This window comes from Falco naumanni, chromosome 3 (genome assembly GCF_017639655.2).
Source record: "Falco naumanni isolate bFalNau1 chromosome 3, bFalNau1.pat, whole genome shotgun sequence".
In the NCBI taxonomy this organism is placed as follows: Eukaryota; Metazoa; Chordata; class Aves; order Falconiformes; family Falconidae; genus Falco; species Falco naumanni.
The window spans coordinates 64,823,890-64,839,622 of record NC_054056.1 but is presented as its reverse complement, the minus strand read 5'-3'; the positions used below and the strand labels follow the sequence as shown (position 1 = coordinate 64,839,622).

General features: G+C 39.1%; 1 protein-coding gene across 15 annotated transcripts in view; it reads right to left on the bottom strand.

The window, feature by feature from the left end:
- The window catches only part of GREB1L (GREB1 like retinoic acid receptor coactivator), a 144,937-nt gene that overhangs the window by 79,444 nt on the left and 49,760 nt on the right, over positions 1-15,733 (bottom strand). For 13 of the 15 annotated variants that reach the window (XM_040586566.1, XM_040586565.1, XM_040586564.1 and 10 more), the window contains one exon: positions 1,817-1,920. The gene's annotated coding sequence lies outside the window, so the exon portion shown is untranslated. Of the gene's footprint in view, positions 1-1,816; positions 1,921-5,901; positions 5,973-10,692; positions 10,792-15,733 lie in introns of those variants that run through there. The other 2 variants (XM_040586569.1, XM_040586567.1) reach the window with 2 other exon arrangements.

The window sequence follows — 15,733 nt, the reverse complement described above, 5'->3', positions numbered from 1 at the left end:
ACACCACATTAGTCACTACAAAAATGCCATCACTGCTGGCTCCTGAGTATCCTTTTCTTCCTAACACAACAATGAGTGTTTGCGGAAGACAGTAGGGCCAAAGAGTCAGAGGCCCCGTCTTCCAGCAGCCCCCCTCCTTCCAAAGAAAAACAAAAAGCACTGAACCTTTTCTGCCACATGCCCAGTCCTTCCCCCACCACCTCTCTGGTGAAGACAGCCATTATTACATTTCCTTTCAGGTTATTTACAAGGTCTTGGCTCTGACATTGATTTCTTATCTGTTTCTATGACAAATGTTAAGTGTTAATAAGCTGTCGCTTTAAAGAAAGATAATGGTAAACAAATTATAGGAATGAATTAATCAAAAACTATTCTTAATTTTTTTTGTGAGCATTGAAAAAAGAGCAGCAGAAATTGCTCAAGACCAGAAAAAAACCCACTTTTTTCCAACCTATTAATAAGTTTTAGCAGATTAAAGAAGTTATAGTTTAAACTAGGCAGTATCCTGATAATCTAAAATGAATTTGTCAGAGGATATAGAATAACCGGGCAGGCAGAGCTCCCTAAGGAACAAGGTCTTTTAATTTGTAAGTGAAGGTTTTTACTTTTCCAAATATTTTCCTCATGGTATACATTTTAGGATCAAAGGTGAAAGTTCAGAAATCTTTTCAGTTACAGAACCATTAAAATGATAAACATTTTGGATCCCAAAGTACACTTCTACTCTAACTGTCCTTTCAGACCTGCATTGACTGCACTATAATAGCTGCCAACATTTGGTAAGGATTAGCCTTTCATTTAGACAAAAGCTAGCATTCCTTAGCTAAATCAGCACTTTTTGCCATCAGACTCATAAAACCTTTTCACAACACAGATTTTCAAGAGAATCCTTTAGGGTTTTAGGATGCTGGTCCTTTTACTAAGTAACAAAATACACCCCAGGGTGTCTCATTGACCGCACTCAGCTGTCCTTTGACCTCTGCAATTGTTTAGCCTAACTTCAGGGCCACAGAATCTGCCTCCCCCCATCAAAAAGGCTAATGTTGCTTCCTCCTAGCACCTGGGGAAGCAAAATCCTAGAGGTTCCCCCCTCTTACAGACTTCTACCATGTTCCAGATGTTGCCAAGCAAAATGTTCCTGCAGGCAGGTTTTGGGAACCCACAAATGCCACTCAGAACCTGGGCTATGGCCATGACCCCCTTGCTCTGCTCAGTGCTGCCCTTGCCCCAGGGATACAACAGGTCATAAAGCAGGAATAGATCTTCGGCCTTCTGGGTATGCTGGCTATTTAAATGCATCAAGAAACTATGAGAGTCCAATATTGTATACCAGCAAAAAAGATGTGTGAGAATCTCTCTTGGAAACACAAATCTCTCCCAATCATTAAAAAGATCTGCATTCTTCTTCCCATTTGTTTTAAATCCTTTGAGAGGACAAACAAACAAACAAACATCCACTCTCCAAGCGCATAAAACATACATTTAGCTAGTTGCTTAGGTATTTGCAGTGCTTCTAAGCAAAACAACAGAAAAAAATTGTTACAGTTTCAAAAGAACTGTCATTAAATAATGAAGCTGACCCCACTGTGACTATTTGAGAAAAAAATGGAAGCACAAATCAGCCCTCTTTGGTGAAGGCTGCTTAATTATATGAACTGGATTTCAAGATTTTTGAAGAACTTAGAACTGTACATGCCTGAAGCAAAAATAATTTACAGTCCACACTGTTCCTAAAACACAGTCAATGGAAATCAAAACACAGATGCTGAATATAAAAATACAATGTATTGTCTATTAGGAAAGGCAAGTACAGTACCTTCTCAGATTCCTTTTAACCTATTTGAAATGCAGTCATGATTAAAAGATGCAGCTAAGAGTTTGTGAAGCCTTGCTGCAAAGTTGTTTAAAACTCCTGAACACCTGAAAAATAAGGGAGAAAAAAAAATTAGATTTACTCATGCCAGCATATAGTTTACAATAAACGAACAAAACTTGCCTATCTAAATCTGGTCAAGGGCAAAAACTAGACTGGGGTGGGGAAAGGAGGGCTGACCATTCAAAAAATCATTTTTTTGTTAATAGGAATATTCAGTTGAAGTTGCATGGCAGCTTCCCCTCATTCTACCAGCAGTCAAGTACAAGTTTGTCATAGAATCTGCATGTTTTTGGCACCAAAGTCACTATATGAAATATCAGGAACTTAGCACATCAGTATGAGAACATTAACTGTCACAGAAACATAAACATTAGATGATAATGTAGAAGTAATTATTTTACTATTGGTTTAAAAAGAAACAAACTAAATGGGTGACCAGTTACCTATGCTAAACTGCAGATCAACGTTCAAAATTAAAACAGAATCAGCTGGTTGCTCTCCTATCTGACATCCTGTAAAGGTATTTAAGTGAAAATATGTCTAATAGAAAAAAAGAATACACCTGAAACATCCCAAAGAATGGCAACAATGGTGTAGCAAGCAGCAGGCGGAAGAGTAACTCTTAAAATGCCTAGGGCCATACAGAAGAGCAATTAACATCAGGAAGAGCTTTAAATTAAGTTATCATTAACTGGACTTTGACAAGACTTTCTTAGTTACACAAGTTATTAGCCTGGTTTCTCAATAGAAATGGACAATATTTTGCCAAAAGATGTAAAGGCATTTACCCTGCTGCTCACAAATGGGATTTGAGGTTTAAAAGCTGGGACCACACCCTTGGGCCTGCTGTCAAAACCAGAACGAATGTGACTGTTCCAGCTGTACACCTAGATTTCAAACCCCAGGTTTCAAAATTACAAGCAACATAGCTTTACGCTTCCTCCCACTCCTCCCATTTTTTTAAATCTGTCATTTAAGAGAGCAGCTATAACCCTCACTGCTCACTCAGGAAAGGTTTTGGGTAGGACTGCTGTGTTCTGAGGAAAGACATTAAACAACTCTATTGCCGGGCCCGCTGACGCTGCCCTGCGCTGTGCATCCCTGCCACGCTAACAGTGAGTCCATCACGGAATGCCAACAGGGTCAACACACACTGCTCCCGACCAAACTGTAGGGCTCTGCAGAGACTTCAGTGATTGTAGAATGTCAGTAATCCAATTCCAACAGCTCCTGGCTCTGAAATTGCTATTTTTCGGACACGTGCTGAACATTTCACCTGCTAGTAATGACATTTTTGTATTTTCTTCTAATTACACTCAAAGCTAAGACCTTTGGCCCTAGGCCACAGACCTCTATTCAGGCTGCACACATTCTCTTAAACGCCCTGATCCTTTGTTGTCACTCTCGGTCTTTCATCTATTATTTACATCCATTGAGAAGAGAGATACGCTACCATTTGTGAAGCTTTAAAGCTTCTAATCATCTTAATTTCTTTGCCTTTCAACCAGTGCTTCCCCTTATGGACCAAGGCCAATAGTGTGACAAAATAATTTTTCAAGCCAAGATCCTTCTGGACCCTTCCCAAACCTTGACACACACTGGGCTCCAGCTGCTTTTGCAAACACAGACCTTTGCTCAGCTCAGGGTGGGGATGGATTTGCTTGTCAGTGGCTTGGGGGGAGTTTTCTTGGAGTTTATGTGTGGGTTTTTAACATCACTTTCTTTCTCTTAAAATGTCTAACTCTGTTTAGCTAAATCAGAGATACTGTAGTGAATCTTCCCTTTTTTAAAAGCATCAAGTACCTCCTGAAATACAAATGGCTACAAATTTTAAGTTTACTTTTTTTTCCAAAACCTGAACTGCTGATATGCAGTTTTGGTTTTATACTATTATGCACCCACTGAGTACTGACAGATTCTCACACAATATTTAAGATACACAAAAGATCACTAACCTTTTCTGTGATTATTGGCAGCATTAATTTGCCCTAATCTTATAACACAATGTGAGAAAAAAACACATTTCTTTGTCTGATGTTCAAATCCTCTCCTGATCCTCCCTTATTTGCAAATGAAGTAGGATATGTATCAGTGGCATTTTCGTCAAGATGCAGAAGATCTCTTCAGAATTCATCAGCCACCAAGCTTCATTTTCAAGACCTGTGGGATCTACTAACATGTGATCCATCTTGGCTCTTTCTTCCACTACTGCCTGGCTTACTTTTGATTTCTAACAGTGCTTCCTTGTTGTTTGTCCCCTCTGAAGACCCCAACCCCCTTGTCTTTTTTTATTTTCACCATTTGCTTCAACCAGCAGTTCACTTGAGACTCATCCATCTTACAATGCCTAAAGTGACAGATGCTCTCAGGAATGACCATACTTCGGAGTGAACAAAAGATAACATCACCTCTAGGAACTCAGGGAGAAATACAACCTCAACCCCAAGACACAGTTATCCTGATGGACACAGCACCATAAACCTCTCTCAAGTGGAAAAAAAAAAAAAAAAGAAAAAAAAAAAAAGGAGAGAGAGAGAGAAAACAACAATTGCAGAGAAAGGCAATCTGACAATTAAAGGCCAAAAAAGAGTATTCCTTCTGTTGCAGCTGTAGTTAGTGAAGCTGAAGGCCTTTTTATTTTCTTCATCTTTTCCTAATACTCCATGGAAGAATTTTGTAGAATTTGCCAATGATAAAAACAAGAGGCACAGAGAGAGTGGAGAAATTTCACACAAAAACTGTCTCAGGATCCCTACAGACTTGAATGGAGGAAGGTGGCACTTTGGAACAGTTTCAGCGGCGTGTCACACAAGTCCTTTGCCAAAACACAAACATTACCTTGCTAAAATCTACACATCCTACAGACCAGCTGTTGCTCAGTAAATCCTAAAGGAATTCAGAATCATCGTGCAAGCCTGTGCCCTTGACGAATGCATACTGCAATCAGTCTAAGATTACTTCAATACAGCGGCTGCTTGATAAATCTGTAATTTGCAAGTAACAGCTCCCCAGTGTCTTGACATTTGAGCACACACCATTTAGAAAAAAATTTAAATTAGAATGATAGATTTGCCAGCCAACACCCACATACCCATCTACAGAAGGATGCCTGTTTCTAAACAAAGATCTGCACTCTATGCCTAATAAGACTAAAGCAAAAACTGCTGACTTGAAATATGGCCAAAAATCTCTATCCAGTCAGTGGAACAGGACTGGCTGAAGAAAGACGGGTCCTGGGTGGTGCCACAAATCTCTTACTTAACAAAGGAAAGGTCATATTAGCATCTCCCAGTGACATACTTGCAAAAGTGACGCCACAAATGCTGGGAATCCCTTCTCCGCAGTGAGATGCAAAGAATTCCTTTCTCTCCCAGCAAAGCTTTAAACAGCATCTTATGTTCAGTTTTCAAACAGTATACAAAATCACCATAATTACAGTATACGAGATTGACAGCATGTGAGTTTAAGGGACAAAGAAGTTTGAGTCGTAAAACAAAGACCAAGATAGGAGGCCCATTAACTAAATGTCTTCTGTTCAGTGTAAAGTTCAGGAAAAATCACAATAGGCACTTCTTTAGCCTTAATTATTAATTGTATTTAGCCATATTTATTCATTTGTAATGAGTTACAATTTTAGGTCCCTATCCTGATCTGGAATCTTTCTATTGCGCTCTCATAGAACGGCCAACATCAAAACACCAGATGATAAATACAGAAGGTATAAATACACCGGATTTTAATATAGGTGATTTCCCCACAGTATGCCATGCAGTACCATTTTGGACATATAATATATGGAAATTAAACTAACAACCAATCAAGTCTTTCCTAAAGAGGATCCCATCTCTGGACCCCACACTACCTTTAGATCTCCGCTCCCATTCTGAGCCACGGAGTGATCTGGCACTGAAATCTTTTGATAAAATTCCATTCAGTTGGAGAAAACACACAGAGGAAACTCTACAGAAGATAATGCACGTGAAGCACATGATTAAAAGAGTTGTATGCAAGACTCTGCTTTCTACCTCACATCCCAGTCTGCTCAGTCCACATCACTCTGGAACCCCAGTCCTTGGCAGGCAGCAGGGCCGAAGGCGTACTGTAACTACGAAGAAGTAAAGCAATGAGAAACCCAAGTCTGGGAGATTTACAGGCACATGCTGCCAGGGTATCGGAATCTAATTTTCGCCCCAATTCTGCTGTACCTTGAGTGTCACCATGTCTGGGACAACTTTCTGAAACGCTTTCCAACTCAACCAAATCAAAGAAGCAAATAACAAAGTATGCAGTTAACATCTTCATAGGAAAATTCTTGAAAATATATAATGCTTTCTTCTGAAATACTTAAAGATCTTGGCATCAGATATGGACCAAAAAGTAGTAAACTGTATCCTGCCTTGTAAAATATATACTCTGCATTCAAACGGGCATCCTATCATGCAGACAGTCTTTACATGTCATACCTCCAAATATTTATCACAGTAGAAAGAAATGTTTATAGTTAATATGCAATCCATCTTCTGCACGCTGCTGCATTTAAACAAGACAAAGTGTGAGGTAAAAGGTCAAAACTACTAGAAAGGCCCCTGAATAAAAACTCTGACATTAAACCATTTTGCTAGAAGAGACAAGGTGTAAAATAGGCTCTTGGAGTCAAACTCCTTATGCAGCAGGACAGGCCAAGGGTACTGATCCAAACAGCGGTGAATAGTAACACAACTGTTGGTGACAGTGAGTTCAGTAACATCAAACTGCTTTGAAAATCTCTTGATCAATGAAAACAAAATTTTTCAATTGAAACTGAACATTTTTATACACATGTATGTAGAATTAGTTCTTATTCAACGCAATTTTAACATGCAATAACTGAAATACTGATATTAAACTTACAGGTAACTTCTGTCATTACTGTTAAAGTTATTGACACTGAAACATGACCTTGAAATGACAGCTCCATTAATGCAAGTCTTACTGGGAAAGGTTTCAAAAAGCCCCGATTAAATTAACTACTTTTAAACACAATAGGATCAATATGTATGCAGAGAATGTACACCCCCATGGCAAGTTCTGTTTGCTTGATTGATCAAAAACAAAAAAATCCCGTGGCCTTCCAGATCTCAGCTGGTGCCAGAAATCCACATAGAAAAAAAAAAATCCATCTAAATGAAAACTCTGAAAAGGTTTACCCTTCACCAGTCTATTTGCACTTCAAAAACTCCTTAAGTCCTTCAGCTAAACCCCAGGGTTGAACCATTTCAAAAATGAGAGGGGGATGGACATGATTTATCTTCTTTCTGTGCCCTGGACAGAGCTGTAAAATCTGCCTGCTGGTCTGCGTGTGTGTTACAAGCTTGTTTTCAGAACCTCTGATATTTACCATTTTTAGAAATAATTCTGCCCAAACTCTCACTGCCATTTATCTCCTTAGATCAGACACAAGTACCATCTATAAAGCAAAATTTTGATTTCTGCTTACTGGCATCCAAGCTGATGAAACTGAATCAGCAAAATGCCCAAGCATCTGAAATCTGCATTTTAAAGAAAAATATAGCAGATCTTATTCATACCTGTAAGTATCAGCTGTTGCCTTAGTGAATTTGTGCCGAGGGAACATTTAAGATTATAGTTTAAGCCTATCTCTATATTTACTAGTGTCAAATACATTTTTAGCAATAAGCCCAAAATAATTTTCCATTTGTAGATAATCAACGTGTTAGCTCACACAGGATGCATTTTTCAGTCCTCTGTACTTCAAGATACATTACCAATAGAAGGAAAATGGAGATTTCATGGGTCACAAACTTCTGGGTCATAAGGACCTTCAGTGCTGCTGTCAGCCTAGTGAAACTCAATCAATATACTCTGGCTTTATATGTCCACTACTAAATGCCCTGCACCTGAATTTCTATATGATTTTTCCTTAGGCAGAAACACCAACTCAACAACTTTACTGACATTCTTTGAACAGAAAGTAATGCTCTGATATTCAGCTAACATGTTAAAAACATAAACACATGTGTATATAAATGAAACATACATCTCCTGCAAACATCATAGATAAATCCTACAGCATCAATATCACAGAACGGACAAAGCGAGGGTACTGAAACATTCCTATGTACTTGAGTTTTTCTAAAGCTTTCCTCTACTCTTAGGACCCAACCTTATAAACCACGTATCAGTGACACACCTCTTATCAGCCTAAATTCTTTAGACTTAGATAAACAGATAGACTCACTCTCAAGGTAAATAACAGTAAGAATAGATTCAATTTTATCTATTTTTGCATGGAAAGGGCACACTTATTTCCAAAGTCCTTTTCAGACTTTGTTCTTGTCACAGATTTGGTGTCTTCTATTCTAAACCAACAGAAATGGGTGAAAAATACTTTATGAAAAGATAAAAATATGCAGATCCAGCCACTGTAGGTTGAGTCTTAATTAGACTAGTGGGAAGCTTTAAAAACGTTGACATTGTGCTTTTTTTGGTGCAAGCCAGATACTGGCCTTAACAAATCTGAAAAAACCCCACCCTAATCACTCTATTAATCCCCACTCAAATCTACAAGGATACTTAAGTAAGAGGTTGTGGATATAAGAAGGAATGGCATCATACTCAGTATCTGACATTATACTCCTCAGTCTGAAACTCCTCTACTTTAGCAAAAGAGTAAAAGATGTTTTGAACATATATTCTCTTTTGAGCATACCCTTTAATATAAAAATATATATCCAGTATAACTACAGATCTGTGTGCTTTTGAAAAAACTGTAATTGAATATTTGCTTGACTATCTCCTTCACTGGCTCAAAAGTATAAGACTTCACTGAGAGTGTTTCTAAACTTGCATCTACTTCTGGTGTGCTTGCAAAATTTTATGATTCCAGCTGCACACTCATTAGTAAAACACTTCAACTTTCCTACATATGCCAACATTTGCTATTTTAATAGAATGAAATTTTGCAAAGGTGGAGGTTTGTTTCCCCTTACTACATCCAGTAGTACCAGGAACAATTTGTGTATATTATTTATCGTGATAAAGAAGCTTTGAGTATTTGTGTAGCCATCTGTTTTTCTGTATTTATTTACAAATCCTAAGAAAAGCTCAAACGAACATTCGAATCAATAGGATTTGGTACTTCTATTTAAAGCAAAATAAACGTCACCGCAGCCAGGTAAAGCAACTTTAGGAACTGAAGTCTGAACAGAGCAGATAAAAAATTCCATAAAACTGCAAACAGATCGAGGTCTGCTTTCAAACAAACAAACAAAATTTAAACAAGGAGGAAAAAAAAAGCTGGAAAAACAAAACACAAGAAATACCCTGTGGATTAATTAGCAACCAGGGTGGCAGGCCTTCCTCTAATTCCCTTATAAAAGCTCATGACTACCTGCAGAGCCTGGGAGTGCAAATCACATTAGTGGAGCCACCAGATGACCAAAGACAGCACTGGAGGCCTGGTGAAACCAGTAAACAAAAGGCAGCATTCCAGCTGAATGCCGCAGCTAGAGTCAGCATTGTAAGATGCTTGGATCTGATAACCCAAAAAGCAGATTAGCTGCAGGCAAAAAAAAGAGTAAAATGAGAAACAAAGGAGTCATTTTGACACATGAAGAAATAATTTCCATTAAGCCATCTTGATTTTACTGTGTAGTAATAAAAACTGCTCCTACTTGAAGTGACATTTGAGGCAATGAAGCTGTGACAGAGCCACTTCTTAGCCAAGCTCCTGAAATAACACATCCCTGAATCCAATATAAAGAGGCAAACTGGCCTGTCAGCCTTTGAATCTTTGTGACATTTTAGAGGCCTAACCATGATTTTTAAATCTGTTGTACAGATTTCAGTTAGAAGTCAACATAAATTGCTAGGCTTGACGAACAGAAGTTACAGTAGTTTTATCTGTATTTAAAAGTCTCCTACAGAGAATGTACATACCGCAAATATTCTCACGTAATTACATGAGAAGACTGCCTTCTCTCCCCAGTCCCCATCTCCTCCCGTGCATCTCACTTGCTCGCTCTCAGCACAGGAAAGAGTCATATTATGTTCCTTACCAGAAGCTTAAAAAAGGATTTTTAAGCTAAAACAAGTCTTAATCACAATTACTTTAATCACAAGGACCAAACTGCAAAATTGAGACAGAGAACTCTGTAAGTACATGTAGACACTAGAAAGACAGAACTCAAAACTTTCCGGGGTAAAATTGGAAAAATTGCCACAATTTTGTCTTATACAATAAGGAATCCTACATACTCAGAGCTGAAACACATCTTTTTCTTTCTTCACAAGACAAGTAAATTGCACTGCTATGAAATATCCATGAGCTAGAAGAAATTTCTGAGGAACGTTGTGGTACACAGAGAACATTCCAGTTTGCTAGCTGTGCGCTCTGCATCTCCCATTGCTGGCGTGAAATACAAAAACCTGACACACAAGGAGGAAACAGACCTTCCTTTAACACAATATTCCTTACTATTTTTTGCACACATAAAGCAACTAAACCTGTTAGCTTCAGCAGGGATGGGATTTCACAAGCATATGCATCCACAGTTAACTGATCTTGTCAGCAACAAGTGCAGAGAAAATATACCCAGAAAAACAGCTCAGCAGAGTCCAAGAGGGACAGCGTAAAAGGACAACCTATGGCTGTGTCCATCATACAAATACACAGTGTGCATTGACATGGAAATCCTACTATCAAGGCTCAATTAAAGGCTTGCCATAAAAAGTTCTGCAAACACCTTCTGCTACCTGATGAGCTTGCCAAAATACTCATTACACACATCTGAAAGGGGAAAGACATAAATACAGACATCTAGTTACACAATATGGACATCCTCCAAGGACTTCTATACCAACATACTGATATTAGGACAAATCCAAGAGTAAAAGCAGTCCAATGGTACAGAGTAGATATTGTGCACATGTGGTTTTCCCTTGGTTTCAAACTGTTCTGCTTTGGAGTATCACCATATCCATCCTGCTCCTACTATTTTTGCCGCATGTGTGGCCTGGAAGACAAGGAAGGTGGATAGACAGAAGATAGAGTAGAAGTCCCTCTTCTATTATTGTTCCTTTAAAGATATCTTCTCATCCAAAACAGCACTCAGGCATAAACATGCCCTTCATAAATTCACAGAAGGAAAACACAGTGAAAGGTATAAGGAACACAATCAAGAAGGAAATAGATTTTAAAAAGAAAAATTACTTGTGGCCATAATGTGCATATACATGTGCTATGTAAATCGACACAGCGGGGAAGCAGAAGATGCTGGTGTGCATTAGACTCATCTTGAACCCTAATACTGAGGAGAAGGAAAAATAAATTGAAGTTCAGAGAGAGATTCAGCTTATCACCATTCAGAGAAACACAAGTGTTTGTATTTATAGCCACCAGCCAGTCTGAATACATAGATGGATGCAGCCAGTAATCACATAAAACAATCCACTTCAATGCAGTTGGCCTTTATACCACAAAGAGAAAACAACATGATCTTTGCTTGGTAGTCATGGACAGTAGATTACCATTAGTGATTTTTCACATTATCTTTCTAGTAAAAATGTCAGAGCACTCTAAACAAAAGGGCAAGCTCATCAGTTCAGAATATTAAAAATCTTCAAATATTTAATCCACGCAGACCCCATATTTCAGTTACAAAGGGCTTTTCCAAGCACTGCTATTTCAAGTTTTGTTGCCCTGGGTTCCCTCATCACTAAAGATATTGCAACAAAACAGAAACTCTGTCAGGACTTGCTGCTTAACTGCTGATGCTTGTGCAGAAAGACACAAGTGTGGCCAGACCTTCCTAAAAATGCTAATGTTTAAAGCTTTTATCTCTGAGGAATTCTAGTTATTTTTACATAAGGGCAAGCACCTGACTCAGAAGCCTTCCCTCAGCTGGGATTGCCATGGACCCAGTTCTGGGCAGCTGACTGAATACCTGGGAGGTTGAGGAAACTGGTTTCTTGTTCCTAAGGTTCTCAGCAGAGCTGGCAGAAGTTCCCTGGAATTAAGACTCCCACATACACCAGAAAATTGATGGGCTCCTTATAGACCTAATAGGAAAACCAGAAATGGATCAGGGCATCTTCACTACTTGTACTGATCTGCATCCTCTATGACTGCAGTTTGGGTCTACATACTCTCTCAAATTAAAACTGCTGTTGTTGAAAAGCCCTCTAAATAAAGACTTCCACAATGCCCACAGAACACCCTGAAGTGACGATATACTTGAGCAAAATTTTGGTCCACAAACACCGGACATTAGAATAGTTACCCCAGTAGAGTAGAAGAAACCATTCATACAGAAATTACGCCTTATCCAGATACTGCTCGGCATGCTAGAAGTCCAGGAGCATTTATGAAAGTAGATATTGAAGCACTTCACCCTAAGGTTGGTGGAGAAACCAAGCTTCTCTTTGAACAATTGAAATCTAGCATAGACCAAGTGCCAGGTGAAAGACACAGGACTAGGAAAGAATACTACTCATGTTTCACAGGAGTAAGACAGCTGCTAGTGTTTTTACTCAGTTCTTCCACATCTCCAGTGCTCTGGCATGGAAAGAAAGGGAAAAAAAATTGTCAACGAAAGAAAAGGCCTTTCAAAAATAAGAATTTCATAAGAAAAGTAAATAGGAAGACGATATCTTGTGTTCTGGTTCTTTCACACACACTGAAATAGAAAGGAGATCTCATGAAGACTCAGAAATAAGGAAAAAAATCATTCTACTTTTGAAGTGCAGGAGGAGGGCAACAGATGGAAACACTGATAAGGAGCAATCTCTGCTTGTGATTATGATCCTGAGAGCGCCTGGTAAAGGTGGGCTAAGGAAGATAGCAGTATTTTCTTGTCCCAGCGCCGTAACCAACTTACACTGAGTTCCTCAGGACAGAGCTGACCTTCCTTATAAGCAGATACAGACCTCTGTTCATGTCAGGGCTTCTTTAGAAACTACCGCAAAATGAATAAACTGAAAAAAACATACAGAGAGATTGCGGAAAAGGCATTCCTATTCCCAGCTGTTGATTACAACATAACAATCAGGAGTGTATATGAAGACATATATTAAAATAATCTAATCATCTCTACAGGTTTATTTAGTCTGATTTGCTCTGAAATGGAAGTCCCCCATGTGCCCCCTCCTCTTTCCAGGGAAAAGTCTCCATTGCTACTAAATGTATTGGTTTTCAAGGCCATACCCATACACTGATCTATGAAGAAAACAACACACTTTGATGGAGTAGGAACCTTTCCAGGGAATTCAAAAGGAAGACAATTTTTTGTTCCCCACTTAAGTCTACTGTTATTGTACAGACATATAGTTTCAGAGGACAGGTTGTGTAAATGCTAAATAGGCAGAAAAAATACTGGCTTCACCGCCTATCACCCTTGAAATCCCCAGTGCAACAATAAGCAGTACTTCCCCACCATATGCTACAGGCTTCTGGTGCCTTCCAGAAAGCCTTTTTATCTGATGCTGGGAACAGACTCTTGCTGCAGATCTGAACACAGAGGACTGAAAGTACTGCACAAATGAGAGATGGAGTTAGGGAAAATGAGTGGCTGATAGAAAGAAACAGGAAATCAGTTGTCAAAGATGCTATCTTTGCTTCTGTGCTTCTGTTTCACCTCCTCTTCCCACGCTTGCTCCGTCCCTCGCCAGCTTCCTACTGTACCCAGCTCTTTTCCTAGCTACCCATAGTAAAGGAAGGAAACTGTACCATGATCATCTTTCCTCTGCTGATGCAATATGTCTCTGTCTTAAGAGTACTGTCTGGTTTACCCTGGCCTATTTTTGACTGTCATCTAAAAACACACCAATTCTGTCTTCCAGCCTTTTCTGCTTCCCCAAGTATCGATCCAGATCCCATCTAATGACAGGGTTTGACACCTCACAGAAACTCTTGAGGAATCAACAGAAAGATGAAAATTACAGTGTATGAAGAATAAACTGCTTGATTATTTTTTTTTTTTTTAAAGCAGGGGCTAGCAGGATAACAATTCCAGATAAGATTTAAATAAACATATGTGGGAGGTAGCAGGAAAGGCAGTTGGTTCCTCATGCTCAGATGCACACAGGTAATGACCTCTGTCTCTTGCTCTCCCAAAGCTAACAATGCTGGTTATTGCACTCCTCCAGTGTGATCTGGAAAGGATCCAGCACACTACTGATTACATTTCATCCACAGTTAGTTTAACCTTTGAAACATGACAGTCAGCAGCAGGGAACAGGCCAGCATGTAAGGTCAGCTCAACCTTGTTGGTCCCAGCATTCTCCCAGTGTTTGCACAGAAAACAACCCGGTGATCAGGGATTCCTCCCCCATTAATACAAAAGACCCAACAGGGATATCACCGAAACACTGATTTTATTGTGAGGTGCCACTCACAGCCATTAATCTGCCAAAACCGAAGAATACTGGTTCTTCTTTTTCAAAAAAATCTAAGAAATAGTATTACATGGAAATAGTCTCATTCAGGAAAGCAGAGTTGTGACTGTTTGATCTACTGTCAGGTATCAGGCAAATGTTGCACATTACTCCTTCTCCAAGAATGTAGAAAGAAAAAAAAAAAATCAAAGAGAAAATAAGTATGCTCTGAAATAACAGTGAAACAACTGGGTCAGCAACTGTAGCAAGAACACTTCGTGCTAAAAGAAAAGCTAAAAAAAAATTCCTGTTAAGTTGCTCATTTTTCTCAAGTTCAATTCCTTTCCAGAACAGCCTCTTTTGAAGCTCACATTTTATCTGTTGTATACACAATTTTAAAATGAAAAAACAGCATCTTCAATTACTCTGTATTTCTACAGTAAATACAGGCCTTAGCAAGATCAGATACTTTACCTCTTTCTAAATATTATATCTAAGTTTAAACTAAATCCTTAGTCACAGGAAAATGTATGCAAAGGGACAGTAACGAAGATGTTCCTGGTTTCAAAAAGCTTCTAGTTAAGTTATTTAGTCATCACATTTTCCTTCTGGATAGATTAAGAGCATTTTGAAGTTATTAAAATGGGAAAAAATTGATTTTCCTTAGGAACTACTGCCCTCTAACATAATAGTAGCAATGAGAATTTTTTTTTAGTGATGCCTAACTATCCCTTGGAGCATGTGCACTTGGATTTTTCATTATTTGGCTAAGTGTTTGTGTGGATGGCTCAGGGAGCACAGGCTTTTCAAGAGCCAGCAAAAGGTGAAAAAAAGGTCACTTCAGCAGAATTAATTTTCTTATAAATTCTCAGAGAAACGCTACTGAAAAGTGGTAACAACAAACCTTTTGCCTCTTCTTCTCATTATTAGCATTTCCTAAGGTTACTTCAGTTATAATACAATACCATCTTTGGTTATATCCTATTACCTTTTTCTTCCTCCTCTAACACAAATTTTAGCCCCAAGCGCTGGCAACATTCCTGTTAAGAGCAAGAGCTGGACTAGACCTCCAGACACCCCTTCCAGCTGGCACTTCAGCACTGCCACAAGCAATCCGTTCGCCCACGGGCTGCACCGGCTGCTGCTCCAGGGGAAGGCCTCCTCTCGCTTCCACTCACACCACCGCAAATCCCCACCTTTATGCATGCGCTGGAAACCTTGCTTCACAGGGTCCTTTAAAGCAGGCTGAAAGCTATATGGGCTTGCGTAAAGAAACAACTGTGCATCAAGCTTTACTCTGCTAAAGTAACATTAATTCTTGCATCTAGAGTGGAAAGAGAATGCTGCTTTAAACACTCATACGCACACACACACACAAACCAAAACAAAGCCTTTGGAAAATCCAGTCTTCTCACTCTGAACTCGCCCGCTCCCAGCTCATCACACTTCCTAACCCCATGAGTCTCTAAAACAGTCAAAAGCCTG